Here is a 6,250-nt window from a genome sequence, read left to right as displayed (position 1 = left end):
GAAAGAGCTGAGGATCAGGCCAGGCTTTAATGGTAATGACTACAGAAGCTTCAGAGAAGGTTGAATTCTCAACCCCAGGAAGCTGGCTACATGAAGGTCAGAATCCTGATTAGGAAGGAGTGGGACTCTGGGATTGGAACGGGCGGATACCTCAGTAAATGCCCTAAAAACTGTGAAACCCCACATTCTCTAGACATTTTCCAGCCTGCAGAAGTGGCCCTCTCTTCCCTATTAAAGCGATCTATCACTGCTCCCTTGCTTAAAGATGAGGCTGAGGCCTTTGCCTTGTAAGATAATACAAATGCTGTGTTAGAATCGGGATCTCCCCCACCTCCCCTCCTGGTCACCAGATTCCTAAGTCACAATATAACTCGGGTGGAGGGGGAAAGGAACTAGATCCCGAAGGAGCTGCAGGCCCTAGCGAGAATGGACATGCAGATGCCAGGACAGTGTACCAGACCGGATCTGAGGTGCTGGATAAGGAACGGCAGACATCAAGGTAGAAGGGGGAATTCTACCTCTTGCAGCGGGAGTTCTCTGCAGGGATTTAACTCCCTCCCGAGGACCCTGGGAGACAGATGGCTCACAGAATCTTGGGGACAGTGATGGTCTCGCAAAGTGCAGTAGAAGTGTTATGGTAGGAGCCGGACATGGTGGCTCACGCCTGTAATCCCAGCACTTTGGGAGGCCAAGGCGGGCGGATCACCTGAGGTCAGGAGTTCAAGACCAGCCTGGCCAACATGGCGAAACCCCATCTCTACTAAAAGTATGAAAATTAACCAGGCGTGGTGGCGGATATCTGTAATCCCAGCTACTCAGGAGGCTGAGGCAGGAGAATCACTTGAACCCGGTAAATGGAGGTTACAGTGAGCTGAGATTGTGCCACTGCACTTCAGCCTTGGTGACAGAGCTAGATTCCATCTCAAAAAAAAAAAAAAAAAAAAAAAAGAAGTGTTATGGTAGGTAGAGAAAGAGGGTTCAGAGGAGTCAGAGGCTGGGCCTGCTAGGGAGGATATTCTCTGTAAGGCTGGAACACCTTCCCAGCCCCCCTGTGATGTTCCATAGGAGGGTCTGAGGGAAACTCCTCCATTTCCCAAAGCAGTGAGGAGGTCCTGCTGAAAGGGCAGCCGCATTGTGGAGAAGTTCCAGCAGAACCGTACCCTATAGGTCATGGCTGACAGCAGGGGATGCTGTGCAGAACTGGGCTCCCTGATAGCAATTAGGCTAATAGGATCCCTAAACAAAGCCATATGGTAAGCCTTTCACAGTCAGAAAAAGGCTGGGTGTAAGATCATGATGAGCAGCAAGGTCAGAGAAGCAGCAGAGGGGACTGAGCTACAAATAGGGGTTGGAAATAGTTAATAGAGCCCTACTAGGGCAAGACAGATGAGCAGCCAACTTCCCATCTATAACTCAATTCATTGTATATTTATAGTATTACTCAGTTTACACATTCAATAAAAAGGATGATCACAAGAGCAACCATCCTGTCAAACATGATATCTTGCTCAGTTTCCAGTCTGAACTGGTTTTCATGCCCAGAATCCATTGACTGAAGGAGAGGCTGGGTCCCAGGGAGAAGGGTATAAGTTAATTGCCCCCAATCTTTCCCCAAAGGAACCTACAACCATTTACTTGTTGGAGAGAAATATACGCAGACATTTAGAGGACTGTTGTACACAGGATCCAAGTTGACACTGATGCCCCAGATACCGAGTGTCATTGTGGTCCCTGTTTCAGAGTGACAGCAGATGGAATTCACATAATAAATGGGGCCTGGTCCAGGTGTGGTTCACTGTGGGTCTGGTGGGTCCATGAAGCCTCCCAGTGATGGTTTCCCCTTCCCTAAATGTGTACTGGTAATGGGTGGACTTGGTCCTTGGCCTGTAGGGTAGAGAACTACTGTAGTGGGGAGGGCCAAGTGGAAGCCTGTGAAACTGACTCCCTCTCCCCAGGTGTATAGAGCGCCCTTGACATAACTAATTCCATCTTAGAAAAAGACTGCATTATATATATATATTTTTTCTTTTGAGATGGAGTCTTACTCTGTCCCAGGCTGGAGTGCAGTAGTGCGATCTCGGCTCACTGCAACCTCTGCCTCCTGGGTTCAAGCTATTCTCCTGCCTCAGCCTCCTGAGTAGCTGGGATTACAGGCACGTGCCATCACGCCCAGCTAATTTTTTTGTATCTTTAGTAGAGATGGGATTTCACTATGTTGACCAGGCTGGTCTCGAACTCCTGACCTCGTGATCCACCCGCCTTGGCCTCCCTCCATTATATATTTCACAGGGCACTTTGCCAACAAGGATAAGGAAACTGTTTTGCTCAGGAAACAAATAAAAAAATTAAGACAGCATCCAACCAGATAAGGTCACAAATAAGCATACTCTTCTATTTAATACTATCAGCTCTCACCAGAGGACTCTGTGACCATAAAGAACAGCCGTTCAGCAGCTTGAACAGGCCATCTTAACTGACACCGTCTTGCAGTCACTTATGATAAGAACTTGGCATCTGCCTCCAAAGGCTCTGCCATATCAAAGGTGCTTCCTTGCAAGACCAATGGACCGGCCAACCCAGCCCAGGACTCCTTTTGTCTTACTTCCCCTGGCCTGGTTGGTTAATTCTTTCAATCTTTTTCTCTTGATGTTAAATGTTACTTTGTTTACTGTGGAATGTTTAATCTGTAACATTTATATAGTGACTATGTATATTATTATTATTATTATTATTATTATTATTATTATTGAGACTGAGTCTCCCTTTGTCACCCAGGCTGGAGTGTAGTGGCATGATCTCTGCTTACTGCAATCTTCACCTCCCAGGTTCAAGTGATTCTCTTGCCTCGGCCTCCAGAGTCCCAGTGCCTAGGACTATAGGCATCTGCCATCATGCCTGGTTAAGTTTTGTATTTTTAGTAGAGATGGGGTTTCACCAAGTTGGACAGGCTGGTCTTAAACTCCTGACCTCAGTTGATCCACTTGCCTCGGCCTCCCAAAGTGCTGGGCTTATAGGCGTGAGTGACTATGTGTACTATTATGCATGGTTTGCAATAATGACTGACCTGTTGGAGGGGCTTGAGCCTGGTGCCCGTGGCTCTGACTACCAAGTGAATGGGTAGTACTAAGGAGAACTGCGTACTTGGGAACTCCAGGGAACTTTGGGCTTCTGTGATTGAAATGGCATCAATAAAAGTCTGACACTGTAGAAAGATACAAATGTTTGTGGACCTGGTTATCTCTAATCTTGCACCACTCATGACACCGGGCAAGACAGTAAATCAGTAGCGATGTTGCAACCCAGTGAGAATAGCATATTTGATTGTCATTCTTAAAGACCTAAAGGATGCTGCTGTGGTTGTCCCCATCATATTCCCACACAATTCCTCAGTCTGGCCTCTACAAAATTCAGAGTGGATCTTCTCTGACCACAGTGGACTACTGCAATTTTATCCAAGAGTGAGCCCCACGCAAACTGCTGTGCCAGGTGTGATATCTTTGCTAGAGCAGATGAACATGATTCAGATGCAAGGAAGATGGTCAGTGACTGGGGGAGGCATTCATTTCCATCCACGTTAGAAAGGAAGAGTTGGGGCCAAGGAAGTGTGACAGACACAAGTTTCCACTTGTCTTCCCTGGGGCTGATGTTAATTCTATTATGATATAGCCTGAGAGGGCCTGGATTGTAAAGACTCTCCCAAGAACTTGGGCTGATCCACTGTATCTGTGACATCACGTTAATCAGACCAGATGAGCAGGAAGTGGCAAGTTAACTAGAGGCCGTGGTAGGACACATGGACTCTAGGCTGGGGGAGAAAAGCCCCATGGAGATTTGAGGGCCTTTTTTTTTTTCTTTTTTCTGTTTTTGAGATGGAGTCTCGCTCTGTCACCCAGGCTGGAGTACAGTGGTGCGATCTCAGCTCACTGCAACCTCCGCCTCCTGGGTTCAAGCAATTCTCCTGCCTCAGCCTCCCAAGTAGCTGGGACTACAGGTGCATGCCACCACGCCTGGCTCATTTTTGTATCTTTAGTAGACATGGGGTTTCACCATGTTGGCCAGGATGCTCTTGATCTCCTGATCTCATGATCACCCCGCCTCGGCCTCCCAAAGTGCTGGGATTACAGGCATGAGCCACCGTGCCCGGACTGAAGGATCATTTTATCGGTAAAGTTTGTAGGAGTCCAGTATGTGGGGGCGTGTCAGGACATGCTCTCCAAAAGGAAGGATACTTTACTGAATCATGCCTCCCCATCATTAAGAATGAATTACAATATGCCAAAAGCCTCTTTGGCTCCTGGAGCCAGTCCAAGGAGAATCGTTCCCTGGCAGTAGGACTGAGCCTAATGGAACTGGCTCCATGTGCCAGGCTGGACATCAGCTGCTGGACGGTGCCCATCATGTGCCTTCCCTCCTTTTAAAATAGGGAGTGTCTGCAGTGGTTGTCTTATGCTGTTGACACCATCTTCTCTTGACCCTCTCAGTGCAGGGAGGAGGATGTCTCTCTTTAGTTCATGGGATTTTTAGAACCAGTGCTGAAGGACCTGTGCCTGGGGAGCCACGCTGGAGGAGACACATCAGCGCCTGATTCAGGGGATGCAGTCCTGAGCCTGATGCTGAAAGGAGATGAGACTTTAGGGCTGAGGTGGGGGAGGGGTGAGTGTATTTTGCATGTATGTGTGAGTATGAAGGTTAATTTTATACATCAACTTGCCTGCGTTAAGGGATGCCCAGATGGCTGGTAAAACATGATTTCCGGAAGTGTCTGTGAGGCTGTTTCTGGAAGAGATAAGTGTCTGAATCCATAGGCTGAGGAAAGAAGATCCACCTTCACCAAGGTGGGTGGGCACCATCCAATCTGCAGAGGGCCCGAATAGAACAGAAAGGCTGAGGAAGGGTGAATCTGCCCTCTCTGCTGGAGCTGGACCATCCGACTTCTCCTCTGTCCCCAGAACTCCCGGTTCTCCGGCCTTTGGACTGAGACTGAATTGCAGTGGCAGCTTTCCTGAGTCTCCCGCTGGCAGAGAGCAGATGGCAGGACTTCTTGGCCTCCAATCATCATGTGAGCCAATTCCCATAATAAATCTCCTCGTCTGTCCTCTTGGTTCTGTGTCCCTGGAGAACCCCAACGAATACAGGGGATGTGTGTGAATCTTCTAAAAATGGCCATAACAATGTTCCCCACTCCACCTGTTCTTCCAGAACCCTGACACCACCCCCAGCAAGAGGCGGACGCTTTGTCCCCCGCCACCCCCGCCCTTAAACTCGACTGAGCCTTTGTGCCTGCCTTGCTCTTAGAGCATGGTGGGAGTGATGCTGTGGAAATTTTGAGTTGTCACAAGAGGTTGTGCAGCTCACTCTCAGGATGTTTGCCACCAAAATCCCACCATCCCTTAGAGAGGCCCCTTGCAGGTGTCCCGGCTGATGGTCCTAGCTGAAGTTCTGACTGGCAGCTGGCATCAGCGGCCACAGGTGCAAGACCACAGCCTTTCCGACCCTTCCAGTCTCTACTTGTCCTTTGAGCCACCCCAGCAGAGGTGAGTGGCCCTCCCCAAACCCCCTGCTCAAATTGCAGATTGAGGACAACTATGAAGCACTATCTTAGTCCCAAACTTCCCGGGGGATTGAGTATGCACGTGGAGAGTCACGCGTGAGTACAGAGGTGGGCCAGGGTGGCTGTCAGGGCCCAAAATGTTCACTTGGAAAAGAACAGGGTGTACGTGGTTTAGAAAGTCTTGAGTCCAGGTAATATGACCTAGGGAGAAAGTATATAGGAAAGGGTGGAGGGCTGAGCTTGGGGCACTTCACCACTAGCCAGATGGCAGGGAGAGGGGAGGAAAGTCAGCAGTGGATGGTGCTGCAGGAGGGGCTGTGTCAAAGGGGAGGGCTGCTGGGAGCTGGGGAACAGGACACTAGGATGTCCACGCAACCTGATGCCATGAAGTCACTGGTGACCTGTCAAGAAGAGCGTTAGTGCAGAGCAGAGGGTGAAAGCCAGGGGAGTTCATGACCAGAGGTGAGGCGGTGTGTGGAGTGCTGCTGGGGTGGGGAGGGGGATGTCAAGTGATGGTGGGAGGGCTGGCTTTCCAGGAGGGCTGGGCACCGCTTCCTTGTCAGGCATAGAAGGTGGACTCATGCAGGTAGGTTTGTACCTGGAAGCAGAAATGCAAGGGCTTTTGCTGAGACCTTTTACAGAGAGAGGGCGCTGCAGTAAAAGCTTCCAACCCCAGCCCTTCTAGTCTGTGTCCAGGTC

This window comes from Chlorocebus sabaeus, chromosome 29 (genome assembly GCF_047675955.1).
Source record: "Chlorocebus sabaeus isolate Y175 chromosome 29, mChlSab1.0.hap1, whole genome shotgun sequence".
In the NCBI taxonomy this organism is placed as follows: domain Eukaryota; kingdom Metazoa; phylum Chordata; class Mammalia; order Primates; family Cercopithecidae; genus Chlorocebus; species Chlorocebus sabaeus.
Note: the sequence above shows the minus strand (reverse complement) of the source record.